The following is a 12,644-nucleotide window of genomic DNA, read 5'->3' on the forward strand; positions in this document are numbered from 1 at the left end:
AGAGTATTACATTGTAGTGTAAACAAATTATTTGGTGAACGAGAACATACTTTATCTATAAGAAACACACAATTTCATATCTATAATATCTATAAAGTTGATCCCCACTTTCTTCATTTAATGTTTGCAAGCTCAACATGCATAGTATCCACGTCATCTTATTATCTTGGTAATCCCATGACTCGGTTAGCTTCATCACGTTCTATTTCGTGAGCAAATCCTTAATCAATATTGTTTTGATTAAAATTTCGACCGGCCCAGCCCAAAAGAAACCGTACGTTCCTTAAACTCTTCAGTTTCCATCGTGATAATAAATGATGGCATCCTCTAGAGCCCAGACTACATGTACAGTAGTCCAGACCAAGCGTCGCCGTGAGCCGCTTCTCCTCCCAGTCGGTAGTATATATTCCACTCCCCTATCGATCCTCTCCTCAACCCTTTGTCCTCCGCTCTCTATCTTCACCAATTCTGTCTACTTAACTTTGTTTTTTTTCTCTGAATTGTTGTTTGCCATTCATGTCATGTATTCTTGAATCCAGGTGGGCCTTTCTTCCAATCGCCAGACACCGCCATCTGAGCTGCGCTTGGAGTACATATGGTGGGATCATTGTTTCGTGTATTGGCGTCACATCGGTCCAGGTGGTATGGTTATCTTAGCCTGTAATGGTCATTCAATTCGTTAGCACTGGTTTTCATGGTAACCAAGCGAGATTCATGTATTACCTTTTCTCTTACATTCTGTTTAGGGATTTTGTTTGCAATTCTCATATTGGATTCCAGCTTATGATACAGGAAAAATATGGAAAGTTAATTTGTCATATCTATTTTTTCTTATCTATGTCCACGCCCAATTTCTAGCAGCAAAGGAAGCATGGAATCAGTAACGAAGATTGATGCTACACTGCACTTGATTATTGCCTCAGTTGTTTTGTTACAGTTTTTGGCTTCCATTATTTTCATAGTCTGGCTCATCAAGTGGCTGAATTGGGGAGAGCCGAAGACATTGCAGAATTGGCATATTGTGAAGACCATATCCAGTTGAACTCCTTCTGAAAAAAGGATGGCCATACCAGCCATGCCAAATTCTTTGCAAATTGGCTTTTGTGTCGATCTCCCATTATTTATTTCCTGCTCTTATATATATGTTTGATTTCTTTTATTATGCAAGCCTATAGGTATGGCATGCCAACGCCCCGCATAAGTGCACTTCATCCTTCTTCACTACATGAGTAGCATTTAGAAAAACCACAACTAATTCCCGCAGCAACGCGCGGGGTATCCACTAGTTACAAATACATTTCTTCCAAAGGGAAGCTATTTTAGTTTCACCCGAATCAAATTTGTACAACAAAGGAAACAAAAAAAAAATGCTTCTATGGAGGCAAACTATTGTAATTAGTGTCCTCAAAATCCGGAATAATTGGGTTCCTAGAAATCAGGAAAGATAATTCTGAAAGTAAATAGTTTTGAATTTTTGTAATTAGATTAGTGGCTCTCGATTATTTGGAAACTACCAGAAGGATATGCATGGTAGGATCTCCAATAATGTTGTAACGGACTCCTGAGATTGTGGGATTAGGAGTGATCCTTGCAAGAGTACTAAGGAAACTAATTTACTACTAGGCTCCATCCTACGGAAGATAAAGATCGGCTCCGGATTCCTAGTGTTTCCCAAAAGGAAAAAGATCCTATATTCCAGGACGAGGATTGCCCGTTGGCTAACGCTGAATTTACGCACAAAAAATGGAACGATCTTGACTGGAAGAGTATATATTTTCATAAGGTGGCGTAGACGTAGGTCTCGCTCGACGACGCCGCCACCACAACCGCCATACGTCGCCTTCTTTCGCCATGCGCAATCCGCGAGGGGAAGGCCGCCCCTTGACTCGTGCCTTCGCCATGCGCAATCGGCGAGAGGAAGGCCGCGCCTCGACTCGTGCCAGGTACGCCGTCGCCATCCATCCATCCATCGTCCCAACCCTTCTCCTCTCCATTCTTCGTTGATTCATTGCGTTGGTGCAGATCTTCTGCTTCTTCCGAGAGCGCCATGGCTGCTACGTTCGAGTTCGAGAGACTCACCGAGGACCTCCACCTCGAGATCCTCTCGCGCGTGCCCGCCAAATCGCTCTGCCGCTTCAAGTGCGCCTCCAAGCACTGGCTCCGCCTCGTGGACCACCCCGACCACAGCACGAGGCTCCCCAAGTCCATGGCCGGCTTCTTCTGCAACACCACCATCAGCGACGACGACGACGACGAAACCGAACGCTCAGCTCTCCACTTCGTCGACGCCTCCGCCGGAAGCGGCCCCCCTTTCATCTACCCTTTATCGTCCGCCGTCCTGCCCGACCGCCGGCGCCTCCATCTCCTCGACTGCTGCAACGGGCTCCTCCTCTGCCGCAGGTACGACGACATCTCCAACACCCAAGACGACGACGACTTCACAACTTTCACATACGTCGTGTGCAATCCCGCCACCGAGGAGTGGGCAGTGCTGCCGGACCGCGGCCAGGACGACAAGGTCGTGGGCACGGCGTGCCTGGGTTTCGATCCGGCCGCGTCTCCCCACTTCCACGTGTTTCTCTTCTTGCTGGGTGCACGCCGCTTTATCAGCGGAGTGGACGTGTACTCGTCTCAGACCGGCACATGGACCTACAAGGTGAAGCGACGGGGCGAAACCCTTAGGCTCGCCGATCATCAGTCAGCCGTCTTCCTAAACGGCTACCTGCATCTTTCCACTGTCTGCGCGCAGAGGTACCCTAGTATGTTAGCCGTGGACACCAAGGGAGAAGAATGGCGTTACTTTGACACACCTTGCGATATGCATGGCGGTGACGAGTTTCTTGGTTCTATTCACCAGTCGCAGGGCCGCTTGCATTACGCTAGCTTCAACGCCACTGGTGACTGGGATGAAGTGGAAATTCAGCTGCAAGTGTACGCCCTTGAGGACTATGCAACCGACGAGTGGATACTCAAGCATACCCTCGAGCTTTCAGAGAGGGACGTGCATGGAGGGATAATCGAGCGCAAGTTTGATTGGATTGCGATGCATCCAGAGAGTAACTTGATCTTCTTCTGTGAGGAGTCGGATAATACATTGAAGTGTTACAGCATGCGAAGCTCAGAAGAGACCGAGCTCCGCACACTTGGAGAGGTCCAGCCACCATATCTCCCATATGTGCCGTTGTACTCAAGCTTAGAATCTTTGCGCATTGGACATCAAGATGAGACGGCGGATGAGTTTATTTGATGCATGTGGATCTTCGACTGGACTGAAGCTTTGGTGTGTCTGCGTCAAGTTGAGTGCTCTAATAATGTATGCATGCATGCATGCTTTTAAGTTTGGAAACAGCTAGCAGGGTGGTTCAGTAGTACTATATGTGGAGGCAACTTGAATCATTCCTTCCTCTTAGATTATTTATTTTTACGAATTTACTATTTTCTGTTTGAGGGATGGTACAAATTATATTAAGAAAAGCCATGACCAGTATCATGTAGCTACTACTTTTATCTTTATTTCACAGTTTGGAAAATTATAAGTGTCTTACACTTCTGATGGTAAACATTTCAACTGAATGTGGTGTCACTTTTAAATACGAATTGTTCACAAGATCATCATCTAGCTGCACTTCCCATGGTGGTATTATTTCTAGTCAGAAGGTGCTTGTAATGTAGCAGTTTTAAACATTTTTTTGCACAATCCAACTGCCACATCAATACTCTAATCGAGTAGATAGATGGCTACAAAATGTTGGGAATATTATAAGTATCTTACACTTCTAATGGTAAACACTTCGACTGAATGCGGTGTCACTTTTTGAATACGAATTGTTTAGCAGATCATCATCTAGTTGCACTTCCTGTGATGGTCTTATTTCTAGTCAGGGGGGTGTGCATTTGTAATGTAGCAGTTTTAAACATTTGTTTTTGCACAATCGAATTGCACTGGCACTACAATCGAGTAGATAGATGGCTACAGAATATTGGGAAATTCTAAGCATCTTACTTCTGATGGTAAAAACACTTCGACTGAATTCGGTGTCACTTTCTCAATACGAAATATTGCTATAGCAGATCGTGTCCTCTAGATGTGCTTAGACACAATATTAATTCAGCCTTCGTGATCGGAAGTGTAACAAGAATACTGCTCGAAAATGTTTCCAAAAAGACTACGTATAGTAAATAGAAGCAGCGAAAACGAATGAAATGATACAATGGATGCCCAATTTCCTAGCAGCATCTCTTCGGGATGGTGAGGTGTCCGGCCATGTGCCATCCCTCTCCTCCGTCAGGGTACATGTACGGGCAGGCCGGCTTGAGCTTCGAGCCGCCCTTGTCGGCGAGCACGTTCCAGTGTTCCACTGCTCGTTGGGATCCTCGGTGGTGAACTTGGTCCATGTCGGCGTGGAGTACTCGTAGCGACTATGTGTTATGCGGTCGAACTCCTCAATGTCCTTGTTCTTGGCTATGTCATCCGTGTCTCGGAGGTCGACAGACAGGATGTCACCATAGGGCCTGACGGAGTGCAAAAATATGGGCATTGAGATGGGCTCGTTGGAGACCGCAGCGAGGTCGGAGGCAAAGACGATGCTCTTCATATCTGGGCTGAACATGGGATGGTTGATGTGCCCAGCGAGGGTAGCCGAGCTCTGCACCACCCTCACCACCACCGTAGGGTCGCTGACCTTCACAAGGTACACGGCGAAGAAGCCGGCATCCAGAAAGGCCTTCTCCGGGGCACTTTCCGGCTTTTCGCGAGTTGAGGAGAAGACGATCCAGTCCCCCTTGGGAGACCAGCTGCAGTGGGTGTCGGTCCATGGCCCATTGGTGAGCCGTGTGACGGTGCCTTGGCCAAACTCTCCCTCCTCCGCATCCTCCATAATGTAGAGGTTCTTGTGGAACTTCTCTCGGCCACCGTCTCTTGTCGACCGAAACACAAACTTGTCCCCTTGTGCATTGGTTGAGGGGAAGGCATTGTTGAAGTTCCCGCTGGTCAGGCGTTGCACCTTGCGACCAGCAGCTGGTCCGGACGCGTTGGAAATGGCATAGATCTCTAGAGGCTTTGCGGCCGAGAAGGATGGTCCTATACAGACATACAATGTGTCCATATCTGGGTTCTGGTTCCACGCCGTTGAGAATACGCTATTCGAACCTCGCTTCTGCAAGTTCATATAAATCAAATTGGGTAGCAATTTAGAAAACAAGAAAAGGGGTTACAATTTACCAAACAAGAAAAGATGAACTCGGAACAACTACAGTTATGTATTCTACTTTTTAAGAAAAGAAGTGTGTAAACTAGCATAGGTACCTCATAAACGACGCGGAGACCTTGGTTGTCGGCAAGCCACACGGCTTTGAATTCATTGTCAACAAAGGCAAGCTTGGAGCCATCCTTTGAAATGGTTGGAAACACACCCGTCACCCTAAACAACCCAACATCTTTGAGGGGAGACTGCATCTTGTCAAAGCTCTTTGGAACGAGGCTTCCATCCTACATATGTCATGTCTAGTCATTAATCTCACCCGTGTTCTAAATGATACTAACATTATCCAACTCTACATGTAATCATGTGTGTATATAATAATGATGATGCACCAAACAAGCAAAAGTTATACCTTGAGAAGATTATCGGTTCTGCATCTATGGTAGCCGATGTGGCTTCCCCCATCGACCACAAAGGGATTGTAGTGGTCTCCTTTTGGCCTAGTTTTCCGGCTGATCTGCACAGGTTGGTCAAGCGCAGTGACATCGAAGATCTCGATGTGCCGGTATTGTACATCTACACGTTGCACTGTCATTACAGCTTGCAGAGACTTCTGGCGGATTGTGGCCACGGCCACCTTTGTCTCACTGATGGCCGCCGGAGTCATGGCATCAAAGGTCTCGGGTGTCACCCGGATAGTCTCCTTGGTGGCAATGTTGTACCGAAACACACCCCAAACTGTAGCCATCCCGGAAGGAAGATTTGTCTCGATTCCTCGGTGGAAGAAGATGATGTTGTCGTTGCCCCACGTCGGCCAGCCACCATCCCTAATAAGGATCTTGCGCCGCAGGCCACCTTGCAGTTGCTTGTCCACGTTCATGACAACGATGTCGGTGTTCAGACGCTCAATCTCGCCAGTCCACTTGTTAAATCGAAAGTTGGCCACTGCCACCATCTTCCCAGACGGCGACACGGCTGGACTTAAATCGTACTGGTCTGCAACAACAGTGCATTGATTTATACCCTCAGGTATCTAATACTACCTTGGTTTCAATGAACAAAGCCTTTTTTTGAAGTCAAACTATGTAAAGTTTGATTATTTTTTTATAAAAATCTTTAACATGTACCATATAAAATCTATATCATTAGATACAACATGAAATAAATTTCCATATGATACCTATATGATGTTATAGTTATTTATAGGTTTTTCTAACAGTTAGGTCAAAGTTTATATAGCTTAGCTTGACGTTTCTTATTCGTTGGAACGGAGGGAGTAGTACTAGGTGAAAGTATATATTGTCCCAAATTCCCCATGACATATATACATGTACTGCACAACTACGACATGCCACACGCTGTAATTCTCTAAACCCAAATAGATATGAAAATTGGCGCAGTCACACATATTGCAATGTTGTCCACTAATTGATATTGCAATAATGTATTTATGAACTTCAAAATTAAATAAGAAAATACCATACTGCATAGTTTAGCTAAGAAACCAACTTCTCCTACCCAAAAAAACAGCAAAGAAAGATGAACATTTGTTTTCTATGAAGAATACAGTAATTACACTTGGTTTTTCTTTTGCGAATTAATAATTACACTTGGTAGAGTAGCATATCTAGCAATTAAATGATGTACGGGGACAAGTTCGTGGGTTTAACTGGAAAATTCTTTACTATTATATTCGAGTTGGTACGTCATTAAAAATATTTGATGTCAAAGATTCAGAGCATCCTGACCGTCCGACCGTAATAAACATCCCCCGCTTGATATCTGTCCATCCATATCTTCTACCCTCATAAGGATCCTGCACTTTTCAAACATGGAGTAGCGCATGGCCACAATAAAGATCACGGGGTATTAAAACCGCCATCTAGATAAGGAAGTAATCAGCATGACCACGATAAATTGAGAGACACCAATTAGTACATGGAAAGCAATTACTTCCTCCGGACCAGATTAACCGGCGCCCCTGTGATATCATGCAGTTTCTTTTCCCCCTATGATTACACCAATTACGTTTAATTAGGACGCCGGTAATCGCTCCATTTATGCTTAGAGCATCTTCAATCGCGTCCCCCAAAGCATCCCCCAAACCGCGCCGGATTGAGCGTTTGGGGGACGTGTTTTGTTCGTGCCGCCTTTGGGGGACGTCGCTCCCCAGCCGCGTCCCCCAAACGCCTCCCCCAAACATTTAAAATATTTTTTTTAGCTTTTTTATTTCAATTTCCACAAACTAATACATAATTTGGAACGTGGTTTACACGAAAACATAATTGGGAACGTGGTTTTCCACAAACTAATACATAGTTTGAACCGTCGTGGACACAAATATAAAATTTTGCAAAGAAACTAAACCTAACTAGGCCGAGCATCGAAGGTTTCCTGTGTTCGCTGCTAAGAAAGAACACTCGAGGGCACACCCAGTCACCTAAACTGGAAAATCCAGCGGGAGGATGGTGCCCTTGTTGGTTCTACCGATGAAGCGAACAGGCAGAAACCTCCGTGCACGTATTCGCTGCGAAGAAACAACACTCATTCATTCGTCCTCCTCGTCGGTGCTGTCGTCGTGGGAGTCCCTATCGGCGTGGTAGTCCCGGAGGCAGCGCCTCTCGTCGAAGACCTTGACGCTCATGTCCCTGTTGCCGAAGTAGGAGAACACGAGGATGAAGCCGGCTTGGAGGCTGTGGTGGCGCGCGAACTTCTCCCAGCCGATGTTGAGGTACATCTTGCCGCGCGCGTCGTAGATCGCCTTGACGATCCACCGGCAGTAGCCGCACGAATGCTCCCGCAGATGCATCGTGCGCGGGCGTACGCCGCCGACGTACTCGGCGAAGGAGTCCGCAGCCTCTGGATGCCGCGCGGGTCGCCCTTGAGGACGTGGACGAACTCGAACAGGACGTCCGGCTCCACGTCCATCTCCGACGATGATGAAGCCGGCGGCGTGGAAGGCGACGGCGAGCGTTCAGCTATGCCGCGGCCACGACCACGACCACGACCACGGCCGCGGCCGCGAGGTCGGCCTCCGCCTCTACCAGACATAGCGTCGAGTCTTGTTGAGAGATGGTGGCGGCTAGGGTTTGGGAGAGAGGCGCTAGAGTTTGTGTGTGAGAGGGACGATGAGAGGCGCCCCTTTTTATAGGCCGGAGGGAGGCGGAGGAGCGGTGGCGCTCATTAACGCCGGCACGCAGAGCTAGGCGCGACGGGACGCGTCGCTGCGTCGCTGCGGGAACCGCACCGCCAATAACTTTCGTCGCGAGGTAGGCGACGGTTAGGTTAAAAATTTATTGTGCCGCTGATGAGTCGGCCCCGCCACTCCCCACCTCGCTTTTCGTTGTGTTCGGCGTACCCGGTGCGTCCCCTGTGGGACGGGGACGGGCTCGGGGCGCCGGACACCGAATGGGGGCGCGCCGGACAAAAAAGAGCTTTGGGGGACGCGGCTGGAACGCTTTTTTTGTCCGGCGCGCCCCAAATCCCTTTGGGGGACGCTTTGGGGGACGCGACTGGAGATGCTCTTATGTGCGTGTCACCAGAGGTTGCATGCAAGTGTGAATGGAAGGAAAAGGTGGGCAATTCGGTTTGGATACTTTGCATGCGCTGTAGAAAGGGTGGGCCTAAGGCGGACCGGTTTGACTCCCCAATTAAACGCCACAATTAACCACAATCGCCTATGTTTTATTCTTCCAATCAAGGATCACCTTGGTTACAGCGATTTCTCATGCGCGCCGGTAAATCTGAGCCGGAGGGAGTAGTAGTCCATGGAAAGAAATTAGTAGACATGGAGTAGCGCACGATCGCCACAATAAATCTGGAAAGCACATACATCTCCCGATCGTATGTCTTCTCCTCTTCACCATTGCACGCTGGCCTGGCGGTGGTGCTCAACGAGGTGTAGACGCTGTTCAGCTGTTGTCTAACCCGACGCCACGGAAGGCATAGGACTGGGAGGATGCGAGGCGAACAAAGCTCTAAGGTACACGGGGCCGAGCTGCCGGCCAATCTACTCGTCATGCCGCCGTAGGAAAGGCGAGACGTCTTTTTTTTTTTTTTTTTTTTTTTTTTTGAACAACGGAAAGGCGAGACGTCGGCCCTGTTGTTCGACTAGATCGCCTGCATCGACTGCCTTGAGTGCACGCTCGACGCCGAACAACATCAAGTCAATCCACGGTAGCGGCACTATTTTCTGATTACTTGATCTGCACCTTGAACAATCTAATTTTACGTGTATACTTGATCTACTTGTTTGGTTGCGTGGATGTTGTTCGTCTTGAATTCATAAGGATTATGTGATAGCAGGTTTTTGCCCCGTAGGGGTGCTCGAGATCGAGCATTCGTAGCGGGTTTCCAGCTATTGCACCAACTTGCTCTTACCTTTTTTTTGTTTTCTTTTGTTTGTAAGATGACAATTGTTTCCGTTGAGCAATTAATGGAAATGGGGGAGAGCCCGGTTGGAAAAAAATGTGTGTGATCCATCTAGCATGATTGAGATGTCATCTAGCATTTTTGGAATTCTTGATCTCTAAGGTGATGTGGCGGAGGTCCAGATCTCCATGGCAAACACCATGGGTTTACCGGACATCCTTCGCCGAGATCATCAAGTTCAAGGAGATGGAGTACATGTCCGTGACGAGGCAACTCCTATACAGCACAAGCTTTACCTTGTTGCGGAAAATTCATAGGAAGGAGGAGCTCAAGGGAGAAAACATAACAAGGAGAAAGGACCTAGAAAGTAGGAGAGCGGCAAGCTTCAGTCAACTCCTAATTCCGAACTATTATGTGTTTGGTAATTTTATTTTGAGAAAATGTACAACTATATTTGACCAATATTTCTGGCTTCCGTTGAAAATAAGTATGAGAATCAGGAGTGGCAACGATGGTGAAGGCCATGAGTAGGAACCATAATCCTACTAGTTAGTTATCTTTTAAATCCACTTATTTATCTTGATTCCGTTTGTTTCATGAGCTCAAATGATTATTGGTGGCTTAGACTAGCTTGCTATGACTCTTTTCAGAACTTACAGTGGGCATAACGTCATTTGCTCCAAAAAAAAATGCAGGTAGAATGATTCTTCTAGAATTCTCCATTGCCTTTAGTCCAAGAACTATGTACCGAGAATGAATCATATCAGTTGCTTATAGAAAATGATTTAATTATTACTTAAGTAGAACATAAGTCATGCGAGCAAGCTATAATCTTGAGTTGTACTGGAAACAAAGATTATATTGATCCATTCCGTTGTTTCTAAAGTACAACACCTATGGGAGCGAGCTTCGACAGTTGACGAGATTGTGTTGCACTGGGATTCCATAGTTGGCTTTCTCATCTGCTGATGTACTCACTTGAAGTAGATTTCCTGAAGTAAATTATGCATAATTTTGCTACTATATACATAACATTTCTTGATATTTTTTTGACTGTACTCTCACTTTTAAGTCCAACAGGGTACTAAAATCTGGCGAAGGATAAGCACATGAAATTTAGGGGTACGTCTTGGCAGATCACCTCGGTTTGGAATAATAGAAGATGAGGTGAAGCATAATCCCTTCCTTTGCACCTTGAAGCTATGGTTTCATTTTCTAAACCAAAGATTCTAGCTGTAGAAAACCAATGATACTTTTGTACTACTCCAAATTTCTAATGATGTGAAGCTGCTTGATACTTTTCCAATAAGTAATATGTATTCCTTTATCTTCTTTTATATAGTTTATGTTAGATACATCTCGATGCCAAAACAATACTTCGGTGAGGCCTGCATCTTGCAATCTTTTTTTCCAAACATTGAATCTCTTATGCATTGTTTATTTCTATCACTACAAAAATGTGTTTCTGCATTTGCTATTACATATTACTTCATTCTATGAAGAAGCACTAATTTAGATTTGTTCAAAAATGACATAGATTTTGCTAATAGGCGGATCTTTGCTGCAAAATAGATATCTACGGAGCAATGTATCTTCTTATCTTTGAGATGCTCCGTAGCAACGCATGGATATCTTAATGTTGGATTATTGCTTTTCTATACTATTATATTGATCCTTGGTCTGAACTAAAGAACTCGAATAAGTGCCGCTTTGGTAAAGATCCTGAAAAATCATGGTTGTTGCTGCAGAGGTGTTTAATAGATGTCGAAGTTGGGTGCCGAAGACCTTGTACCTTCAGGAGTGGTGATGTTTTAGAGCTTTTTACTAGGCTTGCTGATTAATCTTCAACATATATGAAAGGGATGATGTGGTTGTGTCGAGCATAATTAACTTTCTCTTGTGCAAATCTACTAGCGTGTGTGCTTTGTATGCCAACCACCAACTTCAGTAGTAACTAACCAAATGTGCGACCTATACCTTTCACAAATATAGTTGTACATTTTCTCAAAATAAAATTTAAACAAATTGTATTATTAATGTTTCAAATAGTATGCTATTATTACGTCAACATGTTATTATGTAAAAAAGAAAAAAATGACCGTAGCAACGCACCGGCATTCAACTAGTCGGTATAGTAATTGAAAGCAGCGCTGCTGCATTTTTTGGTTAAAAAAAAAAGGAATTACCTTGTGGGGTAAGGCGCTCAGTTTTGCCATCGTTAAGGTTGGTCCTGTACACGACGGTCCACGGCGTCCGGCGTTTCTTGACCGGCTCCTTGGTGGAGACGTAGATGAGCGAATGTCCGACGGTCCGGGAGCCCACCTTGAAGCTTCCGGCGACGCAGCCGCTGTCCTCCAGGCGCGCGCCACCGAAGGTGTCGGCGCCGTAGATGTCGGCCAGGCGCAGCACCTTCACCACGTCGTTGGCCGTGAAGCGCAGGGCCACGTGCAACGTCTCGAGGCCGTTGTCCCTCTCGGAGACGAAGATGAGGCCGGTGACGCGGCCCTTGTCGGCGTCGTCCACGGAGGCGCCGCACTCGGCGGCGAGCTTTGGGTTCTTCTTGCTGAGGCAGGTGAGCAGCTCCTTGAGCGCCGACGCCGGGATGGCCCGGCCGTTCTGGTTGTACGAGACGCCGTCAGTGAGGTGCAGCTCGTCCTCCGCGGACGACGGTGGCGGGTTGGCGGGGCAGGAGTAGATGTCCAGTGGCACCGGTGGCCGGTAGGTCCCGAAGAAGGCGATGCTGCCACGGCCGTCCCCCATTGCGCGATGGAGAGATTAACGGGTTCCTAATCCTAGGTACTTTAACTCGATCGGCTTTGCTCAGCTGGTTTGTGTTTGTTTTGGGGATCAGATGAGATGGTACTTTAGCTAGCTCAAGGATGCTGGATTTATAGTGACATATATACCTGCAATCCTCCTTGGCCTCAGCTGCTTGCAACATCATGTCGTTACTTAATTACTTAATTAGTCCTAGTCTACTCAACCCGAGTAACAATAGAACACATAAACCGTGAGCAATTTTGCATAACAGTTACTGTAAATATTCTTTCAGGTACTCCGGCTTAAACCGGT

At 46.5% G+C, this 12,644-nt stretch overlaps 1 pseudogene; it reads right to left on the minus strand.

Moving 5' to 3' along the window:
- Positions 1–4,227: 4,227 nt before the first annotated feature.
- Positions 4,228–12,332, minus strand: LOC124656149 (annotated as a pseudogene).
- Positions 12,333–12,644: the final 312 nt, after the last annotated feature.

Source organism: Lolium rigidum, chromosome 5, assembly GCF_022539505.1.
Source record: "Lolium rigidum isolate FL_2022 chromosome 5, APGP_CSIRO_Lrig_0.1, whole genome shotgun sequence".
Taxonomy (NCBI): Eukaryota; Viridiplantae; Streptophyta; class Magnoliopsida; order Poales; family Poaceae; genus Lolium; species Lolium rigidum.